Source organism: Bos grunniens, chromosome X (genome assembly GCF_055505025.1).
Source record: "Bos grunniens cultivar Pamir isolate PY7600 chromosome X, Bosgru_T2T1.0, whole genome shotgun sequence".
NCBI lineage: Eukaryota > Metazoa > Chordata > Mammalia > Artiodactyla > Bovidae > Bos > Bos grunniens.
Genome location: NC_141194.1, coordinates 108,558,197 through 108,581,953, shown reverse-complemented (window position 1 = coordinate 108,581,953; position 23,757 = coordinate 108,558,197). Strand labels below are relative to the sequence as shown.

At 43.7% G+C, this 23,757-nt stretch overlaps 1 long non-coding RNA gene across 1 annotated transcript; it reads right to left on the bottom strand.

Annotated features, from left to right (window-relative positions):
* Nucleotides 1-19,678: 19,678 nt before the first annotated feature.
* Nucleotides 19,679-20,456, bottom strand: LOC147341126 (uncharacterized). The gene is made up of 2 exons (XR_015158252.1): nucleotides 20,272-20,456; nucleotides 19,679-20,090 (listed from the first exon to the last, which is right to left on the bottom strand). It is a non-coding gene; the product is annotated as an uncharacterized LOC147341126 (long non-coding RNA).
* Between the last annotated feature and the right edge of the window lie 3,301 nt (nucleotides 20,457-23,757).

The following is a 23,757-nucleotide window of genomic DNA, read 5'->3' as shown; positions in this document are numbered from 1 at the left end:
ACTGTCTTACTGGGGCCAGGGTGTGATCCCTAGTTTCTGGAGCATAAGCCCTGAATGTCAGGCCAGATCTGGCTGTGTTCTCTCAAGTATGTATGCTCCCCTCTACCAGCACTGCAACCTTTGCCAGAGAGGGACAAGAGGAGCATGTTCTGGTTAGAAAAATAACGAAAGGAGCAAATCTCCAGGCAGGCTGCTTACAGAGATCCAGGCTACCTCCAATGTGCCATCTGTGCCATCACCATCAGTAGCGTCCCCTGCCCTGCTTAAACGTATCTTCTGGTCTGAGACCTCTTGGTCCCTCACAGCTGATCACTTCCCCCAGCTTCTGCTATCCCTGCCCTGTAGAAGAGGTGTGCTATTGGGCAGGTGAGGCCTTCATGGGCTCTGGGCACATACTGGGTCATCTGCTGTGGCAGTCGGCCTCCTTCAGAGATCAGGACTTCTCATAGCTGCCTATGTAAGTGCCCTCCATGAGCAGGATCCTGGCTCCTTCACCCACATGAAGCCCTGGGCCAGATGCACCTCTGTTTACCACATCCCAGCTATCGGTCTTGTCATGGCAGCCCCTTCTCCAGTGCAGATCAGCCCCAGGGAGTAAGCAGGGTGTGTGTAAGCGTTGGCAGTTGTTAGGAAATCAGGCATCCACAAATGCGGTATCAATCTGTCGTCTTCATTGTGGCTTGGGAGCAAGCCCCTGAGCACATGCTCCTTCAGGGCAGAGTCCCAGCTTACCACAGACCTCCTGTTAGTCCACATAGCCCTGCAACCATCTAAGGGTGTTTCTCTTCCCTGTGTCAGACACCAGGACTTGTGTGTCCAATATATGGCTCGAACCTCTCACACCCAGGGCATATCTCCAACCATGTAATCTCCCTTATATTCTGAGTCCTCTCCCATGGGCACACGTAAGGACTTGAATCATCATTTTCCCTTCATACCCTGTTCCCTGTGGATCTTTCTTTGAGAGTAAGTTTGGAAATCTTTCTGCATTTTCCAATTAGTTTTTTGAGCTAATTGTTTGACATGTTGATGGATTCTTTTTATTTTTTTTTTCATTCGAGTATATTTGATTTATCATGTTGTGTTTAAGGTATCCAGCAAAGTGATTCAGCTTTACATATACATGTATTTGGGCTTCCCCCTTGGCTCAGTTGTTAAAGAGTCACCCTGAAATGAAGGAGATTTGGGTTCAATCCCTGGGTTGGGAAGATATGCTCAGAGGTACATGACGAGCCTCTCCAGTATTCTTTCCTGCAGAATCTCATGGAAAGAGGAGCCTAGCAGGCTACAGTCCATAGGGTCACAAAGAGTAGGGCACATCTGGATCAACTGAGCTTGCACAGGCACACATACTTATATCTATTCCTTTACAAATTCATTTTCCATTTATGTTGTTACAGATTTTCTAGCAGTGTTGCATGTCGTTTTGTAGTAACTTCTTGTTGGTTATCTATTTAATATATAGCCGTGTATATATATATATATGTTAATCCCCAACTCCCAATTCCTCCCCCCGCCCTAACTTGCCATTTGGTAACCATCAGCTTGGCTTCTATGTAGATGTGTGTTTTTTTTTTTTTTTTTGGCCATTTTATAATTTTATTTTATTTTTAAACTTTACATAATTGTATTAGTTTTGCCAAATATCAAAATGAATCCATCACAGGTATACATGTGCTCCACATCCTGAACCCTCCTCCCTCCTCCCTCCCCATACCATCCCTCTGGGTCGTCCCAGTGCACTAGCCCCAAGCATCCAGTATCGTGCATTGAACCTGGACTGGTTTCTCGTTTCATACATGATATTTTACATGTTTCAATGCAATTCTCCCAAATCTTCCCACACTCTCCCTCTCCCACAGAGTCCATAAGATTGTACCATACATCAGTGTCTCTTTTGCTGTCTCGTACACAGGGTTATTGTTATCATCTTTCTAAATTCCATATATATGCATTAGTATACTGTATTGGTGTTTTTCCTTCTGGCTTACTTCACTCTGTATAATAGGCTCCAGTTTCATCCACCTCATTAGAACTGATTCAAATGAATTCTTTTTAATGGCTGAGTAATACTCCATTGTGTATATGTACCACTGCTTTCTTATCCATTCATTTGCTGATGGACATCTAGGTTGCTTCCATGTCCTGGCTATTATAAACAGTGCTGCAATGAACATTGGGGTACACGTGTCTCTTTCCCTTCTGGTTTCCTCAGTGTGTATGCCCAGCAGTGGGATTGCTGGATCATAAGGCAGTTCTATTTCCAGTTTTTTACGGAATCTCCACACTGTTCTCCATAGTGGCTGTACTAGTTTGCATTCCCACCAACAGTGTAAGAGGGTTCCCTTTTCTCCACACCCTCTCCAACATTTATTATTTGTAGACTTTTGGATCGCAGCCATTCTGACTGGTGTGAAATGGTACCTCATAGTGGTCTTGATTTGCATTTCTCTGATAATGAGTGATGTTGAGCATCTTTTCATGTGTTTGTTAGCCATCTGTATGTCTTCTTTGGAGAAATGTCTACTTAGTTCTTTGGCCCATTTTTTGATTGGGTCATTTATTTTTCTGGAGTTGAGCTGTAGGAGTTGCTTGTATATTTTTGAGATTAACTATAAAACACTGGTGAAAGAAATCAAAGAGGACACTAATAGATGGAGAAATATACCATGTTCATGGATTGGAAGAATCAATATAGTGAAAATGAGTATACTACCCAAAGTAATTTATAGATTCAATGCAATCCCTATCAAGCTACCAACAGTATTCTTCACAGAGCTAGAACAAATAATTTCACAATTTGTATGGAAATACAAAAAACCTCGAATAGCCAAAGCGATCTTGAGAAAGAAGAATGGAACTGGAGGAATCAACCTACCTGACTTCAGGCTCTACTACAAAGCAACAGTCATCAAGACAGTATGGTACTGGCACAAAGACAGAAATATAGATCAATGGAACAAAATAGAAAGCCTAGAGATAAATCCACGCACATATGGACACCTTATCTTTGACAAAGGAGGCAAGAATATACAATGGATTAAAGACAATCTCTTTAACAAGTGGTGCTGGGAAAACTGGTCAACCACTTGTAAAAGAATGAAACTAGAACACTTTCTAACACCATACACAAAAATAAACTCAAAATGGATTAAAGATCTAAACATAAGACCAGAAACTATAAAACTCCTAGAGGAGAACATAGGCAAAACACTCTCTGACATACATCACAGCAGGATCCTCTATGACCCACCTCCCAGAATAGCGGAAATAAAAGCAAAAATAAGCAAATGGGACCTAATTAACCTTAAAAGCTTCTGCACATCAAAGGAAACTATCAGCAAGGTGAAAAGACAGCCTTCAGAATGGGAGAAAATAATAGCAAATGAAGCAACTGACAAAAAACTAATCTCAAAAATATACAAGCAACTCCTACAGCTCAACTGTAGATGTGTTTTTGATGTTCTTTGGGGGAGGCAGTTTAATTTTGAAGTCGTCCTCCTTTTCTATTTTTGCTTTGGTTGCCTATATTTTCGGTGTCACATACATAAAATCACTTCTAAGACCAATGTTTACAACTGCGCCACGATGTTTTCTTATAGTTGATTTATAGTTTCAGATCTTGCATTTAAATCTTTAATCAACTTTGAGTTTAATTTTTTTATGTGGTATAAGGTAAGGGTCCTATTTCAGTCTTTTGCATTCAGATTTCTAGTTGCCCATGGCAGTTAATTGAAGAGATGTTGAGGTGAAACTTAATCATGATCATCTCAAGGCAGTAATGAGTGACAAGCCTGTAGGAAAGGCACTGGAGTGAGGGACTTGGCCAGGAGGATGTACAGTTTGGGGACTCCCACTTGATTCCCACTGATACGTGGATGTGATCCTGGGCAAATGCGTTCTGACCCTAGGCGTATAGACTTGCTCTTGACCTCTGCCAAATAAGAGAAGCCTCTGGGACAGCAGTATTGTGCACTCATCATGAGGCCATGGGCACTGGTTTGGCTTTTGCATTTGGTGTCATGCAAATGGGTGGTCTTAATACAACGACATAGAGCTCCTTTTGAGGACTGATAAAATAAGCTTCTCTTTTAAGTTCCTTTGACTTCTGATCCACTCTCTAGTTTATGGTTTTTACTATATTTTCAAACAGATTCTTGGACATCCTTGGCAGAAGAGAGTGATTCTCTCCTTTACAGTCTTAGATAATGCAACTTCTGATAATATTTTATATCATCACACTCTTAATTTCTAATCTGTTTACCTCTCTGGCATGCATTTCTCATGAGATACATACTCAAAAATCTACCCTGCAAATGTAGTGAACTGCAAGTGACTAGAGAATGTGAACATATTAATACACAAGAGAATGATTAAGAAGAGTACCTTGGAAGTTGACCATTAGGCTGGCCTCAGATGGTTGCTAGTTTCTGAGTCACAGAAGATAGGATGGACACAGGCATAGAGAAAGTTGAAGGTCTTAGGGAAATCATTGTATTAATCAATAGAGGTTGTTATGACCACAGTAGAGAGGTCAGCTGAAATCTATTCCTAGTGACCCTGTATAAGTGGAAGTATACAGAGTTTCTACTCCTCTTTGTGAGTGCTAATGAGCAAACCAACACCCCCATACAACACAACGTTTGCAATTGGTCATGTCATGTTTAAATCACAATATACTGTCCTTTTCCAGGAGAGCTACAGGCGTCTGATATTGATTTATTGTTGTTGATCTAAATGGATATGCCCTTTCTCAACTCATGATTTAGTGTTTATGTTTTTTTCTTTTAACCCTAAGAGTCTTTGGATCCTTTTTAAACTCTGTGCATACTCAATTCTTTCTGCAAGATGGCAGTGTATCCACGGTTATTAAAATATATACCAGCGCTTCTTTAGGGAAACAAGGCCCTCTAACCTCCACTTTTGGTCTACCTCAGGATTTTCCAGATAGCTCAGTTGGGAAAGTTTCTGCCTGAAAAGCTATAGACATCAATTCAATTCCTGGGTAGGGAAGCTCTGCTGGAGAAGGGATAAGCTACCCACTCTAGCATTCTTTGGCTTCCCTTGTGGCTCAGCTGGTGAAGATTCCGCCTTCAGTGTGAGATGTCTGGGCTTGATCCCTGGGTTGGGAAGATCCCCTGGAGTAACGAAAGGCTACCCACTCCAATACTCTGGCCTGGAGTATTCCATGGACTGTAGAGTCCTTGGGGTCACCAACCATCGGACACGACTGAGCAACTTTCACTTTCAGCTTTCCAGGCCTAGTAATCTGTTACCTTCCCCTATCAGCAAGTATTTCAGTCAGTCCTGCAACAGGGCATTTAAGTGTGATAGTGTTAAATGGTGATAATATATACAGATCTGGAATCACAGCACCCACCTATAAGGTCTTTCTGTCCATATGATCCTGGTAGCTGCTTACCTGACTAATTTTCACAGGAAGTGTTGATAGTAATCCAACTTCCTTTGAAAGGACAACAAACCTAGGGTCTCCTTCACTCTTAATGATTTTAAATCACATTCAGTGACTGATTTTGAATCATCAACTGTGTCTCTCAGGAGTTAACGTGCCAGAAACATTTAACTAGGGAGATGCAGTCCAGATAAAAGATACCTTAGCATTGACTTAAATCGGAACTCAACTCTTTTGATGCTGATGGTGAAGCTCTGTTTTAATTGTTTCTAAAATGTTTTCTGAAGACACACGGGATTCCTCTGGTAGAGACTCTGCCTTATATATCTCCATATTTGATTGACTACTCCTTGAAACTATTCAAACACTTCAAAATTAAAGTTAACACCAAATTAAATATTCAATGCTATTTTTTTAAACCATGAAAACTTGTAGAACTTGTACTAAATAAAGAGTTTATTGGGGAAGAATGTTTTACGACTTTAGTTATTCAGAAATACTAGGCGATGGTGATAAATATAAGACCAGCTTTTACACATTCTTATATTAATATTTTATCAAAAGTCTCTGTGCTGACTTATCTGGCTGTCCAGTGGTTAGGACTCCATGCTTTCACTAGAAAGGGAACCGGTTCAATCCCTGGTCAGGGAAATAAGATCTCACAAACTGCATGGTGCCCCCAACCAAAAAACATTATCTGTGTGTCATGATCCTGTAGTCATCTGCACCAGGATTGGGCCAACTCCACTGCCCTGCCCTTCAGAACACACTGCTCCCACAAATTTCTTAGGAAAACAGTGGCCTAACTGATACTTGGTCTCATCACTCCAAACATAATTTTAATCTTTGGGAGTGCCAATTGTGGGTATTCGTTGTATCCGCATTTTGAGCCTCTTGCGCACTGTTAGCTGACAGCATAGGTGAGTGATGCAACAAAGCCAGTTATGACGTAAGTGGCCAGGAGGTGATTTCTGCCTGCCTCATTCAGGGGAAATATGACATACACCATCCCCATGTGAGCTGTCTTCCCATCTGGGTTCTAGCAATCTAGACCCTAATGTCACTCCACGCCTGAAACAATGTCCGTAACACCACACCACTACTCCTTGCTGCTGAGATCAATTGTTAAGCAGGGATATTCACCTTCAGTGCAGACTCCTGACACAATCGAGACCTGTACTCTCTGGCTAACTGGGGACATGAGGGTCTGTTCCCTCAGCTCTTGGGACCCCACCTCCCTCCCCACTCAGGTGCTCATCTCTTTGTTTCCTTCTCTCCATTCCCATCAGAAAATTCACACACACACACAAATATCCTCTTTTCACCATTTGATGTGTATTTTAATCGCAGCCATCAGTTTACTATGTTAGTGTGAGAGTCAGTCTTTTCCTGGTTGGCCATTTCTATGAAAGCACACCTCTGGAGACACAATTCTAAACTGCTGACCTTTTCTATTCAGTTACTGGCTGCCCAGTTTGTACTTCTCCAGGGTCTCTCATTCTGGGGTGGCTGAGCTTAACTTCTCTTTTGATTCTGCCTCCTTCTTTGACTCTGCCTCATATTTTGGTACCCTTTTCGGCTTTGATTCAGTTTCTTCACTTCATAGGAACAGAAAAAACAGTTTGGTTTTCTTGTTTTCTTCACCTTCTTCGACTTAGTGGCATATGATCAGATAATCTTTCTCAAGGTTCCTTTTAGAGGTCTTCTGACCCTCATGGTCATATTCCATGCCTTGAAAGACAAGAGAAGGGTATTAGTTTTGAGGAAAAGGTATAACATCTGAATTGGAAGGGAGATTTCATGAAAAGGGATGTGGGCTGATGAGGGCTTTTGTGGCAGGCAAGGGCAGTGTAGAGGTCTTGGGCAGCAATGTCAATGGAGAACGTGGGGAGCATAGATGGAATCATCTTACCTTCACACTGCCTCTGTATCTCCGTGGACAAAGGGTCTTCTTTCGTCCTTTCACCCCTGAAGCACACCACATTGGAACTCTTCTTGGCTGCGGTGTCTTCCTGGTTACCTTATGATGATAGCATGACATGGCCTAACCCAGAGTCTCTGCCTCTGACCTCCCTATATATAACTTCTCACTACAATGAAGAGCGACACCCTTCAGTCTGATTGGTCAGCTAGGCCTTCCCCAGCCAATGTTTGCTTTGGGGTCTTAGACATAACAATGTACATCTATGTCCATCAACATGGGTTAGCGGGTGCTGAGGGAGGCCATGATACAACTTTCTCACCCCTGACACCTCTGTGTGTCTGATTCTGGGGATTGGTGATTCAGGGGCATGGTGTTTCTTCTCATGACCCTCAGACTTCTTCAGTGCCCTTTATTCTTTGACTTATATGTCCCCCTTCAACACTCCTGCCTCCTCCATCCCTAAATTAACCTCTACCTAACACTTTTCACACCAAATCTGTTCCGCAGAGTCGTCTAGTCATTTCAACTTTCGACAACCCACTTCCTAGTGGGGTTCTTGAGGGGCTTAAGGAACTTAAGAGCAAGCACTTAACATTGAAAAAGGTAATTAAGAACAGGTTGGATGTTTTTGCTACTCCAATGAGCTTTAGAGACCCCAAAACTTGGTGAATCCTCAGTCTGTTGCCCCAAGGTCTATAGCCCATCTCCATAAAATTACACATCAGAGCAAAGAAAGTCATAAATGTCTCCTCCACTAATATTGTTGGGGACACATCAACTCTCATATTGATTAGGGAAACTCAACTTGACCCATCTACCAGAAATACATTCCCGATTAAAAAAAAAAAAAAGTAAGGTGCCCAAAGGCAAGAGTCAGATGACAAATGCACCACTGTCTCTTGACTGAATCACTTCCCCAGTGGTCCTTCATTGACAGTTAACATCAGGTAGGGCCCAATGTGGAGCTGACCAATGCTGAGCAGGAGAAGTACCAGTAGGTATCTCACTGAGTTGGTTGCTTATTGGCAGGGCCGAGGGATGCACTGTCCAATTGCTGGGCAAGACCTGTTGCTTAGTAACAGGATGTGGAGTAATTCGGCAAAGCAATGGCTACCTGCTAATGGCTGTGCTCATGCTGCTCTGTTCCATAAGGATACGTTGGGTCCAGTGTGCTTTAATCTTTTTGACTGACTTCTTTCCCACCGCAGATTTTGATTTCACATGCTTGTTTAAATTTTGTACATCATTCTTTTCATTGTATTCCCAGGCATGCCAGTCAGCAGTGCTTATCTATATGCCCCTCCCACAGCTGCCACATGATTGCATGTGCCGCATATATTATAGCTAATATTTCCAAGCCAAAAAGAATGTCAAAGCCAGCCCACCTTGAGAACTACTGTGACAAACCTTAATCTCACAGTGATTGTTATTCTATTCGCAATGTAACAGAGCAGAGTGAGCTAGCCCTATGCAGTTAGTCATTGTTGTGCTTCATTTCAACCCAACCTGCTTCGAGGCAACAGGTGTAGTTCAGCCTTGCTTGGTGCCTCAAATGGCCCCATTCACAAGCAGCAAACTGTCAATGTGTGACCATTCATTGTTCTGCTCATCTATTGATCAGCATCACTGTGGGCCCTGCCCCCCAGTTACTGTCAAGAAGGGAGTATTACGGAAGTGATTAATGAAGGGTGGTGTGGTGGTCATCAGCTGGAAAATGAGAGAAGAGGCAGATTCTGGCATTCTTTTGGAGGGCTTTGATATCACCCAGCCTTGGGCCAGTGGGTGAGCTGGAGATCCCAGGGTAATAGACTGGGGACGACATCCTGTAGTGCTCCAGAGCTCTCACTAAAGCCCTCTAGTAGCCTTGGCCCAGGCCTTGAGGAGTGGTGAACCTCTCCCCCATCCCTGTCTCTGCAACCTACTTGCAGTGGCCATCTTACGGGCCTCAGTCTGTGATAACTGGTATCCTCACTTGGACAGGCTGAGGAAACAGGACCTATTGGGTTGGGTGCCTGGCCCCACGAAGGAGGAAATATGTGCAGAATGTGGGAACCTTGCCCTGAAGGAGCTGGCCAATGAGATCTGTTTCTGCTTATCCAGGAAGGGACATTTCAAGGTGAAAGTTGTGCCTTGAGACTTTGCCCTCTCTTGACGGGGCAAGAATGACAGAAAATAACATTCATCTGGTAGAGATAGATAGGAACATTATTACCTGACCATGACCTAACTTTAAGCACAAAGGATGTGACACCAAGAAGTCTGTAACAATTTACCACAACTTTCTCTGACATTTGCTTTGAAATGTACTTAACTGAAAACATTCAGTAACTTTGAGTTCTTAGGGCAAGAGCCACCCACATCCTTGTAAGGAATCTGTAATAAACCTTTCCCTGTTCCAAACTCTAACATTTAGTTTTGATGGGCCTCATTCTGCATCAAGCACATGGATTTGCAATTTTCATAATAACCATACTGTCCAAGGGCTGACTTGGCCTCTCTTAAACAACAGCAGAGACTGGCCAAGTGCGCACAGTCATCCATAACAAACCCACTGACTAGGCTTGGCTAAACTTTAGCCATGCTTCTCTCCTGTGAACTTCAGCTTTCCCCCACGCTTGAGCAAGCGCTAAGAGTGAGACATTTCTGACTCCTTTGACAACTCCTTCTAAGAATCAGCTCACTACAGATAGAAACACTTCCTGTCAAACTGCTCCATTACGCTGTCTGTTCATCCATTCCCACCTCTTTCCCCACCACACACACACACACACAAACTTACACACACACACACACACAGTTGCTGCGCACCCTCCTTATCTTCCATGTTTATGAAATATCTTTTTCTGTTCCACTTTGAGACACGTTAAGCACTTGTGTTCAAAGCATTCTCCCTATTACAAAGAGTTCATTTAATTTATTCAGTTGTGTCCGACTGTGTGCAACCCCATGGACTGCAGCACACCAAGATTCCCTGTTCATCACCAACTCCCAGAGCTTGCTGAAACTCAAGTCCATTGAATCCCTGATGCCATCCAACCATCTCATGCTCTTTCATCCCCTTCTCCTTGGCCTTCATTCCTTCCTAGTATCAGAGTCTTTTCCAATGAGACAGTTCTTTGCATCATGTGGAGAAAGTACGGGAATTGCAGCTTAAGCCTAGTCCTTCTAGTGAATAATCAGAACTGCTACCACACGTCCATGGAGTGGTGGCTGAATGGGCACAGGAGGGACTATAGAGCTACTCCACATTCAAAGTCAGGAGTGGTGGCAGTGAGGAGATATACCTCGTCCAAGGTAACGAGCAGTGGCTGCGCTTTGCTGGAGCAGCCGTGAAGAGATACCACATGTTCAAGGTAAGAGAAACCCACGTAAGATGGTAGGTGTTGCAAGACGGCATCAGAGGGCAGACAAACTGAAACCAGAATCACAGAAGTCTAGTCAATCTAATCACGCTAGAACCACTGCCTTGTCTAACTCAATGAAACTAAGACAGGCCCTGTGGGGCCTCCCAAGTTGGGTGGGTCATGGTGGAGAGGTCTGACAGAATGAGGTCCACTGGAGAAGGGAAGGGCAAAGCACTTCAGTATTCTTGCCTTGAGATCCACATGAAGAGTATGAAAAGGCAAAATGGTAAGATTCTGAAAGAGGAACTCCCCAGGTCATTAGGTGCCCAATATGCTACTGGAGATCGGTGGAGAAATAACTCCAGAAAGAATGAAGGGATTGAGCCAAAGCAAAAACAATACCAAGTTGTGGATGTGACTGGTGGCAATAGAAAGGTCCAATGCTCTAAAGAGCAATATAGCATAGGAACCTGGAATGTTAAGTCCATGAACCAAGGCAAATTGGAAGTGGTCAAAAAGGAGATGGCAAGAGTGAACGTCAACATTCTAGGAATCCGTGAACTAAAATGGACTGGAATGGGTGAATTTAACTCAGATGACCATTCTATCTACTATGGCGGGCAGGAATCCCTCAGAAGAAATGGAGTGGCCCTCATGGTCAACAAGAGAGTCCAAAATGCAGTAGCTGGATGCAATCTCAAAAACTATAGAATGATCTCTGTTCGTTTCTAAGGGAAACCATTCAATATCACAGTAATCCAAGTCTATGCCCCAACAAGTAATGATGAACAAGTTGAAGTTGAACGGTTCTATGAAGACCCACAAGACCTTTTAGAACTAACACCCCAAAAAGATATCCTTTACGTTATAGTGCACTGGAATGCAAAAGTAGGAAGTCAAGAAACACCTGGAGTAACAGGAAAATTTTGCTCTGGAGTATGGAATCAAGCAGGGCAAAGGCTAATAGAGTTTTAAAGAGAACATACTGGTCATAGCAAACACCCTCTTCCAACAATATAAGAAAAGACTCTACACATGGACATCATCAGATGGTCAACACTGAAATCAGATTGATTATATCGTTTGCAGCCAAAGATGGAGAAGGTCTATACAGTCAGCAAAACACGACTGGGAGCTGACTGTGTCTCAGATCATGAGCTCCTTATTACCAAATTCAGATTTAAATTGAAGAATATAGGGAAAACCTCTAGACTATTCAGGTATGACATAAATCCAATCCCTTATGATTATACAGTGGAAGTGAGAAGAGAAATAGATTTAAGGGACTAGACCTGACAGATAGAGTGACTGATGAACTATGGATGGAGGCTTGTGACATTGTACAAGAGACAGGGATCAAGACCATCACCATGGAAGAGAAATGCCAAAAAGCAAAAGGGCTGGCTGGGGAGGCCTTACAAATTGTTTGAAAAGAAGAGAAGTGAAAAGCACAGGAGAAAAAGAAAGATGCAAGCATCTGAATGTAGAGTTCCAAAGAATAGCAAGAAGAGATAAGAAAGCCTTCCTCAGTGATCAATGCAAAGAAATAGAGGAAAACAACGGAATGGGAAAGACTAGACATCTCTTAAAGAAAACTCGAGATACCAAGGGAACATTACATGCAAAGATGGGCTCGATAAAGGACAGAAATGGTATGGACCTAACAAAAGCAGAAGATATTAAGAAGAGGTGGTAATAATACCCAGAATACCTGTACAAAAAAAAATCTTCATGATCCAGATAATCATGATGGTGTGATCACACACCTAGGGCCAGACATCCTGGAATGTGAAGTCAAGTGGGCCTTAGAAAGCATCACTACGAACAAAGCTAGTGGAGGTGATGGAATTCCAGTTGAGCTATTTCAAAACCTGAAAGATGATGCAGTGACAGTGCTGCACTCAATGTGCCAGCTGATTTGAAAAACTCAGCAGTGGCCACAGGACTGGAAAAGTTCAGTTTTCACTCCAATCCACAACAAAGGTAATGCCAAAGAACGCTCAAACTACTGCACAGCTCCATTTATCTCACATGCCAGTGAAGTAATTCTTAAAGTTCTCCAAAGCAGGCTTCAGCAATATGTGAATCATGAACTACCAGATGTTCAAGCTGGTTATAGAAAAGGCAGAGGAATCAGATGTCAAATGGCCAACATCCGCTGGATCATGGAAAAAGCAAGAGAGTTCCATAAAATATCTATTTCTGCTTTATTGACTATGGGAAAGCCTTTGACTGTGAGGATGACAGTAAACTGTGGAAAATTCTGAAAGAGATGGGAATAGGAGACCACCTGACCTGCCTCTTGAGAAAGCTCTATGCAGGTCAGGAAGCAACAGTTAGAACTGGACATGGAACAACAGACTGGATCCAAGTAGGAAAAAGAGTACATCAAGGCTGTATATTGTCACTCTGCTTATTTAATTTATATGCAGAGTGCATCATGAGAAACGCTGGGCTGGAGGAAGCACAAGCTGGAATCAAGATTTCCAGGAGAAATATCAATAAGCTCAGATATGCAGATGACACCACCGTTATGGCAGAGAGTGAAGAACTAAAGAGTCTCTTGATGAAAGTGAAAGAAGAGAGTGTATAAGTTGGCTTAAAGCTCAACATTCAGAAAGCGAAGATCATGGCATCTGGTCCCATCACTCCATGGGAAGTAGATGGGGAAACAGTGGAAACAGTGGCTGAGTTTATCTTTCTGTGCTCCAAAATCACTGCAGATGGTGACTGCAGCCATGAAATTAAAGGAAGCTTACTCCTTGGAAGTGGAGTTATGACTAACCTAGACAGCATACTAAAAAGCAGAGACTCTGTGGGAGAGGGTGGGATGATTTGGGAGAATGGCAATGAAACATGTATAATATCATATATGAAATGAATCGCCAGTCCAGGTTCCATGCATGATACAGGATGCTTGGCGCTGTTGCACGGGGATGACCAGAGATATGGTATGGGGAGGAAGGTGGGAGGGGGTACAGGAAGGGGAACTCATGTACACCTGTGACACATTCAAGTTGATGTATGGCAAAATCAATACCATAGATATAGTGATTAACTTCCCATTAAAATAAATAAATTTATATTAAAAAAAAAAAGCAGAGACATTACTTTGGCAACAAAGGTCTGTCTAATCAAGGCTATGGTTTTTGCAGTGGTCAGGTATGGATTGAGAGTTGAACTATAAAAAAGCTGAGTGCCAAAGAATTGATGCTTTTCAACTGTGGTGTTGGAGAAGACACTTGAGAATCCCTTGGACTGCAAGGAGAGCCAACCAGTCCATCCTAAAGGATATCAGTCCTGAGTGTTCATTGGAAAGACTGATGTTGAAACTGAAACTCCAATATTTTGGCCACCTGATACGAAGAGCTGACTCATTAGTAAAGACCCTAATGCTGGGAAAAATTGAGGGCAGGAGGAGAAGGGGACGACAGAGGAAGAGATGGTTATATGGTATCGCCAACTCAGTGGACATGGGTTTTGGTGAACTCCGCGAGTTGGTGATGGACAGGGAGGCCTGGTGTGCTGCTCTTCATGGTGACACAGAGAATCAGAGAAGACTGACAAACTGAACTGACTTCCTCTCAGTCTTTCAGTGGATACCAGTCCTTCTGTCCTCCCATTTGTCTCTGCCTCTCTGAATTTAACGGCATCAATTATCTATTATGGTTTTGAAGGGGTGATATTGTGGGGGAGCATCATTGTACAGTGTGTACCATAGTCAGCCGGGTCTGGGGGTGGGGGTGGGGATGGGGCTGGATTTGATGGACCACAAGTCACATCTTTCCTTAGGGTGTGCCAGCACCTATGGCTGGGAAGTTCAGTGTTACCAGGTCTGAAGCCAAATGTGAGGCAGAGACTTCTTTTCCTCAGTGGCATTCACTGTCCTATTGGGGGCAGGGTGGGATCCCAAGTTTCTGGAGCAGAAGCCCTGAATGTCAGGCCAGATCTGGCTATGTTCCCTCAAGTATGGACACTCCCCTCTCATAGCACTGCAACCCTTGCCACAGAGGAACAAGAGGAGTGTGTTCTGGTTAGAAAAATAACGAAAGGAGCAAATCTCCAGGCTGGCTGCTTACAGAGATCCAGGCTACCTCCAATGTGCCATCTGTTCCATCACATTTAGTAGCGTCTCCTGCCCTGCTTAAACAGACCTTCTGGTCTGAGACCTCTTGGTCCCTCACAGCTGATCACTTCCCCCAGCTTATGTTATCCCTGCCCTGTTGAAGAGTGTGCTATTGGGCAGGTGAGGCCCTCATAGCCTCTGTGCACATACTGGGTCATCTGCTGTGGCAGTCTGGCCTCCATTATAGATCAGGATTTCTCCAGATACGCTGCCTATGTAAGTGCCCTCCATGAGCATGACCCCGGCTCTACCACCCACATGCCGCCCTGGGCCAGATGCACCTCTGTTGCCCACATCCCAACTGTCTGCCTGGTCATGGCAGCCCCTGCTCCAGTGCAGATTGGCCACACGGAGTAAGCATGGCGTGTGTAAGTGTGGGAAGTACTTTGGAAAACAGGCATCCACAAATGCGGTCTCAATCTGTCCTCTTCATTGTGGTTGGGAGCAAGCTCCTGAGCACTAGCTCCTGGAGGGGGGATTCTGGGCTTCCCACAGACTTCCTGTTAGTCCATGTAGCCCTGCAACCATTAAGGGTGTTTCTCTTCCCTGTGTCAAGCCCCAGGACTTGTGTGTCCAATATATGGCTCGAACCACTCACACCCAGGGCATACCTCCAACCATGCATCTCCCTTATATTCTGAGTCCTCTCCCATGGGCACACGTCAGGACTTGAATCATCCTTTTCACTACATACCCTGCTCCCTGTCGATCTTATTTTGAAAGTAAGTTTGGGAATCTTTCTGCATTTTCCAATTAGATTTTTGAGCTAATAATTCTACATGTTGATGAATTCTTTTTATTTTTTTTCATTCGAGTATATTTGATTTACCATGTTGTGTTTCAGGTGTCCAGCAAAGTGATTCAGCTTTACATATACATGTATTTGGGCTTCCCACTTGGCTCAGTTGTTAAAGAATCACCCTGCAATGAAGGAGATTTGGGTTCAATCGCTGGGTTGGGAAGATATGCTGAGAGGGACAGGATGAGCCTCTCCAGTATTCTTGCCTGGAGAATCTCATGGACAGAGGAGCCAACAGGCTACAGTCCATAGGGTCACAAAGAGTAGGGCACATCTGAATCAACTGAGCTTGCACAGGCACACATACATATATCTATTCCTTTACAAATTCTTTTTCCATTTATGTTGTTACAGAATTTCTAGCAGAGTTGCCTGTGGTTTTTTAGTATTCCTTATTGGTTATCTATTTTATACATAGTGGTGTCTATATAGATGTTAATCCCCAACTCCCAATTCATCCCCCCGCCCCAACTTGCCATTTGGTAACCATCAGCTTGGCTTCTATGTAGATGTGTTTTTGATATCCTTTGGGGGAGGCAGTTTAATCGTTTGATGCCGTCCTACTTTTCTATTTTTGCTTTTCTTGCCTACGCTTTCGGTGTCACATACATAAAATCACTTCTTAGGCCAATGTTTACAAGTTCTCCAAGATGTTTTCTTCTAGTTGATTTACTGTTTCAGATCTTGCATTTAAATCTTTATTCAACTCTGATTTTAATTTTTTATGTTGTATTTGGTAAGGTTCCTATTTCAATCTTTTGCATTCAGATTTCTAGTTGCCCACGGCAGTTAATTGAAGAGATGGTGAGGTGAAACTTAATCATGATCATCTCAAGGCAGTAATGAGTGACAAGCCTGTAGGAAAGGCACTGGAGTGAGGGACTTGGACAGGAGCATGTAAAGTTTGGGGACTCCCACTTGATTCCCGCTGATACGTGGATGTGATCCTGGGCAGATGCATTCTGACCCTAGGCACATAGACTTGCTCTTGACTTCTGCCAATCAAGAGAATCCTCAAGGCCAGCATTATTGTGCGCTCATCGTGAGTCCATGGGCACTGCTTTGGCTTTTGCATTTGGTGTCATGCAAATGGGTGGTCTTAATACAAAGACATAGAGTTTCTCTTGACGACTGATAAAATAAGCTTCTCATTTACATTCCTTTGCCTTCTGATTCACTCTCTAGTTTATGGTTTTTACTATCTTTTCAAACAGATTTTTGGACATACTTGGGAGAATAGAGTGATTCTCTCCCTTACAGTCTTAGATAATACAACCTCTGATAATATTGTATATCACCACACTGTTGATATCTAATGTGTTTACCCTTCTAGCATGCATTTCTGATAAGATAGATACTCAAAAATCTATCCTACAAACTGCATGTAATGAACTGCAATTGATTAGAGAACGTGAAAATAGTAATACACAAGAGAATCATTAAGAACATTTACTTGGGAGGTGACCATTAGGCTGGCCTCAGATTGTTGCTAGTTTCTGAGTCACAGAAGATAGGATGGACACAGGCATAGAGGAAAGTAGAAGGTCCTAGGTAAATCATTGTATCAATCAATAAAGGTTGTTATGGCCACAGCTAGAGGGGTCAGTTGGAATCTATTCATAGCGAACCTGTATAAGTGGAAGTATAAAGAGTTTCTACTACTCTTTGTGACTGCTAATGAGCAAACCCCCCACCCCCATACAACACAGCGTTTGCAATAGGACTTGTGATGTTTGAATCACAATATACTGTCCTTTTCCAGGAGAGCTACAGGCGTCTGATTTTGATTTATTGTTGTTGATCTAAATGGATATACAGTTTCTCAACTCATGACTTAGTGTTTATGTTTTTCTCTGTTAACCCTAAGAGTCTTTGGATCCTTTTTAAACTCTATGCATCCTCAATTCTTTCTGCAAGGTGGCAGTATATCCATGGATATTAAAATATATACCAGCGCTACTTTAGGGAAACAAGGCCCTCTAACCTCCACTTTTGGTCCACCTCAGGAATTTCCTGATAGCTCAGTTGGGAAGATTCTGCCTGCAAAGCTGTAGACATCAGTTCCATTCCTGGGTAGGGAAGCTCTGCTGGAGAAGGGATAATCTACCCACTCTACCATTCTTTGGCGTCCCTGGTGGCTCAGCTGTTGCAGAATCCACCTTCAATGTGGGATGACTGGGCTTGATCCCTGGTTTGGGAAGAACCCCTGGAGTAAGGAAAGGCTACCCACTCCATATTCTTGCCTGGAGAATTCCATGGACTGTATAGTCTATGCCGTCTCCAGCCATCTGACACGACTGAGCAACTTTCACTTTCAGCTCTTCAGGCCTAGTCATCTGTTACCTTCCCCTAGCAGCAAGTATTTCAATCAGTCCTACAACAGGGCATTAAAGTGTGATAGTGTTAAATGGTGATAATATATACAGATCTGGAATCACAGCACCCACCTATAAGGTCTCTCTGTCCATATCATCCTGGTAGCTGCTTACCTGACTAATTTTCAAAGGCAGAGTTGATATTTCTCCACTTCCTTTGAAAGGACAACAAACCCAGGGTCTCCTTCACTCTTAATGATTTTAAATCATATTCAGTGACTGACTTTGAATGATGAACTGTGTCTCTCAGGAGATAAAAATGCCAGAAGATTTAACTAGGGAGCTGCAATCCAGATAAAAGATACCGTAGCATTGACATAAAATTTGAACCCAACTCTTTTGATGCTGATGGTGAAACTGTTTTTAGTGTTTCTAAAATGCTTTCTGAAAACACACGGGATTCCTGTGGTAGAGACTCTGCCTTATATATCTCCATATTTGATTGACTGCTCCTTGAAACTATTCAAACACTTCCAAATTAAAGTTAACACCGAATTAAATATTTGATACTCTTCTTTTTAAACCAAGAAAATTTGTAGAACTTGGACTCAAAAAAGAGTTTATTGCGGAATACTGTTTTACGACTGTAGTTATTTAGAAATACTAGGGGAAGGTGATAAATATAAGACCAGCTTTTGCACAGTCTTATATTAATACTTTTATCAAAAGTCTCTGTCCTGATTTCTCTGGCTGTCCAGTGGTTAGGACTCCATGCTTTCACTAGAAGGGGAACCGGTTCAATCCCTGGTCAGGGAACTAAGATCCCACAAACTGCATGGTGTCCCACACCCAAAAACATTATCTGTGTGTCATGATCCTGTTAGTCATCTGCACCAGGATTGGGCCACCTCCACTGCCCTGCCCTTGGGAACACACTGCGCCCACAAATTTCTTAGGATAACAGTGGCCTCATTGATATTTGGGCTGATCCCTCCAAATATTATTTTAATCTTTGGGAGTGCTAATTGTGGGTTTTAGTTGTATCAGCATTTTGTGCCTCCTGAGCACCTTTAGCTGACAGCATAGGTGAGTGATGCAACAAAGTCCGTTATGACGTAAGTGGCCAGGAGGTGATTTCTGCATGCCTCACTCAGGGGAAGTATGACATTCACCATCCCCATGTGAAACCCTCTTCCCATCTGGGTTCTGGCAATCTAGACCCTAATGTCACTTGACACCGCAAACAATGGCAGTAACATCACACCACTACTCCTTGCCACTGAGATCAATTGTTAAGCAGGGTTATTCACCTTCAGTGCAGACTCCTGACCCAGTTGAGACCTCTACTCTCTGGCTAACTGGGGACCTGAGGGTCTGTTCCCTCTGCTCTTGGGACACCACATCCCTCCCCATTCAGGTGCCCACCTCTTTGCATCCTTCCCTCCCTGCCCATCAGAAAACTCACACACACACAAGTATCATCTTTTCACCATTTGATGTGTATTTTATTTATTTTTTTTGTTTTTGTTTTGTTGTTTTTTTTTTTAATTTTATTTTATTTTTAAACTTTACAATATTGCATTGGCTCTGCCAAACATCGAAATGAATCCACCACAGGCACACCCGTGCTCCCCATCTTGAACCCCACTACCCCCCCCCCATACCATCACTCCGGGTCGACCCAGTGCACCAGGCCCAAGCATCCAGTATTGTGCATTGAACCAGGACTGGCGACTCATTTCATACATGATATTATACATGTTTCAATGCCATATTTTAATCACAGACATCAGCTTACTATGTTCGTGTGAGAGTCAGTCTTTTCCTGGTTGGCCATTTCTAAGAAAGCAGACCTCTGCAGACACAATTCTAAATGGTCTGACCTTTTCTATTCAGTTACTGGCTGCCCAGGTTGTACTTCTGCAGGGTCTCTCAATCTGGGGTGGCTGAGCTTACCTTTTCTTTTGATTCTGCCTAATTCTTTGACTCTGCCTCATATTTTGGTACCCTTTTTGCCTTTGATTCAGTTTCTTACGTGCACAGGAACAGAAAAAAACAGTTTGGTTTTCTTGTTTTCTTCACCTTATTCGACTGAGTGGCATATGATCTGATTTTCGTTCTCAAGGTTCCTTTCAGAGGTCTTCTGACCCTCATGGTCTTATTCCGTACCTTGAAAGACAAGAGAAGGGTATTAGTTTTGAGGAAAGGGTATAACATCTGAGTTGGGAGAGAGATTTCATGAAAAGGGATGTGGGCTGATGAGGGCTTTTGTGGCAGGCAAGGACAGTATAGAGGTCTTGGGCAGCAATGTCAATGGAGAACGTGGGGAGCATAGATGGAATCATCTTACCTTCACACTGCCTCTGTATCTCTGTGGACAAAGGGTCTTCTTTCATCCTTTCAGCCTTGAAGCACACTGCATTGAAACTCTTCTTGGCTGCCGTGGCTTCAAGGTTACCTTATGATAATAGCATGAAAAGGCCTAACCCAGAATCTCTGCCTCCGACCTCCCTATATATACCTTCTTAGGACAATGAGGAGCCACACCCTTCAATCTGATTGGTCAGCTAGGCACTCCTCCAGCCAATGGCGGCTTTGGGGTCTTAGACACGACAATGTACCACTGTGCCCATCAACATGGGTTAGTGGGTGCTGAGGGAGGCCATGATACAACTTTCTCACCCCTGACCCCTCTGTGTGTCTGATTCTGGGGAGTGCTGATTCAGGGGCATGGTGTTTCTTCTCATGACCCTCCAACATTCCTTCAGTGCCCTTTATTCTTTGACTTATATGTCCCCCTTCAACACTCCTGCCTCCTCCATCCCTGTATGAATCTCTACCAAACACTTTCCAATCCAAATCTGTTCCTCAGAGTCGTCTAATCATTTCATCTTTCGACCACCCTCTTCCTAGTGGGGATTCTTGAGAGGCTTATGGAACTTAAGACCAAGCACTTAACATGGAAAAAGGTAATTAAGAACAGGTTGGATGTTTTTGCTACTCCAATGAGCTTTAGAGAACCCAAGACTTGGTGAATCCTCAGTCTGTTGCCCCAAGTTCTATACACCATCTCCCTAAATTTACACATCAGAGCCAAGAAAGTCATAAATGTCTCCTCCACTAATATTGTTGGGGACACTTCAACTCTCATATTGAGTAGGGAAACTCAACTTGCACCATCTACCAGAAATACATTGCCAATTAAAAAAAAAAAATTAAGGTGCCCAAAGGCAAGAGTCAGATGACCAATGCACCACTGTTTCTTGACTGAATCACTTCCCCAGTGGTCCCTCATTGACAGTTATCATCAGTTAGGGCCTAATGTGGAGCTGACCAATAGCTGAGGTGGAGAAATACCAGTAGGTATCTCACTGATAGTTGGTTGCTTATTGGCAGCGCAGAGGGATGCACTGTCCAATCGCTGGGCAAGACCTGTTGCTTAGTAACAGGATGTGGAGTAATAGGGCAAAACAATGACTACCTGCTAATGGCTGTGCTCATGCTGCTCTGTTCCATAAGGATACGTTGGGTCCAGTGTGCTAAAATCTTTTTGATTGACTCCTTTCCCACCTCAGATTTTGATTTCACATGCTTGTTTAACTTTTGTACAACATTCTTTTCATTGTATTCCCAGGCATGCCAGTCAGCAGTGCTTATCAGTATGCCCCTCCAACAGCTGCTACATGATTGCATGTGCCATATATATTATAGCTAATATTTCAAAGCCAGCAAGAATGTCAACGCCAGCCCACCTTGAGAACTACTTTGATAAACCTTAACCTCACACTGATTCTTATTCTATTCACAATGTAACAGAGCAGAGTGAGCACAGCCCTATGCAGTTAGCCATTGATGTGCTTCATTTCAACCCACCCTGTTCCTAGGCAACAGGTGTAGCTCAGCCTTGCTTGGTGCCTCAGATGGCCCCATTCATAAGCAGCCAACTGTCAGTGAGTGACCATACGTTGTCCTGCTCAGCTATTGATCAGCAGCACAGTGGGTCCTGCACCCCAGTTACTGTCAAGAAGGGAGTATTGGGGAAGTGATTAAGGAAGGGTGGTATGATCGTCATCAGCCGGAAAGTGAGAGAAGAGGCAGATTCAGGCATTCTTATGGAGGGCCTGGAGATCACCCAGCCTTGGGCCAGTGGGTGAGCTGGAGGTCCCAGGGAATAAACTGCGGACGACATCCTGTAGTTCTCCACAGCCCTCACTAAGGCCCTCCAGTAGCCTTGGCCCAGGCCTTGAGGAGCGGTGAGCCGCTCCCCCATCCCTGACTCTGCAACCTACTAGCAGTGGCCATCTTCCTGGGCCTCAGTCTCTGAGAACTGGTCTCCTCACTTGGACAGCCTGAGGAGACAGGACCTATTGGGTTGGGTGGCTGATTCCATCAAGGATGAGAGCTGGGCAGAATGTGGGAACCGTGCCCTGAAGGAGCTGCCAAATAAGATCTGTTTCTGCTTATCCAGGATGGGACATTTCAAAGTGAAAGTTGGGCCTTGAGACTTGGCCTCTCTTAAACAACAGCAGTGACTGGCCAAGTGCTCACAGTCATCCATAATATACCCACTGACTATGCCTGGCTAAACGTTAGCTGTGCTTCTCTCCTCTGAACCTCAGCTTTCCCCCACGCTTGAGCAAGTGCTAAGAGTCAGACATTTCTGACTCCTTTAACAGTTCATTCTAAGAATCAGCTCACTACAGAAAGAAACATTTCCTGTCAAACTGCTCCATCATGCTGTCTGTTCATCCATCCCCACCTCTTTCCCCATCTCACAAACACACACACACACACACACATAAAGAACTTACACACACACACATAGTTGCTGCGCACCCTCCTTATCTTCCATGTTAACAATATATCTTTTTCTGTTCCATTTTGATACACGTTAAGAACTTGTGTTCAAAGCATTCTCCCTATTGCAATCAATTCATTTCATTTGTTCAGTTGCGTCAGACTGTGTGCAACCCCATGGACTACAGCACACCAGGATTTCTTGTCCATCACCAACTCCCAGAGCTTGCTGAAACTCAAGTCCTTCGAATCCCTGATGCCATCCAACCATCTAATCTTATCTCTTCCCCTTCTCCTTGGCCTTCATTCCTTCCTAGCATCAGGATCTTTTCCAATGAGACAGTTCATTGCATCAGGTTGACAAAGTACTGCTGTTGCAGCTTCAGTGTCAGCCCTTCTAGTGAACAATCAGGACTGATACCACACGTCCATGGAGTGGTGGCTGCATGGGCCCAGGAGGCACTAGAGGAGCTATTCCACGTTCAAGGTCAAGAGTGGTGGCAGTGAGGAGATATACCTCGTCCAAGGTAAGGAGCAGTGACTGTGCTTTGCTGGAGCAGCCGTGAAGATATACCCCACGTCCAAGGTAAGGGAGACCCACGTAAGATGGTAGGTGATGCAAGATGACATCAGAGGGCAGACACACTGAAACCAGAATCACAGAAATCTAGTCAATCTAATCACAATAGAACTGTAGCCGTGTCTAACTCAATGAAACTAAGCCAGGCCCTGTGGGGTCTCCCAAGTTGGGCAGGTCATGGTGGAGAGGTCTGACAGAATGTCATCCACTGGAGAAGGGAGGGACAATCCACTTCAGTATTTTTGCCTTGAGATCCACATGAACAGGATGAAAAGGCAAAATGATAGGATACTGAAAGAGGAGCTCCCCAGGTCAGTAGTTGCCCAATATGCTACTGGAGATCAGTGGAGAAAACTCCAGAAAGAATGAAGGGATTGAGCCCAACCAAAAACATTACCCAGTTGTGGATGTGACTGGTGACAGAAGAAAGGTCCACTGCTATAAAAAGCAATATAGCAT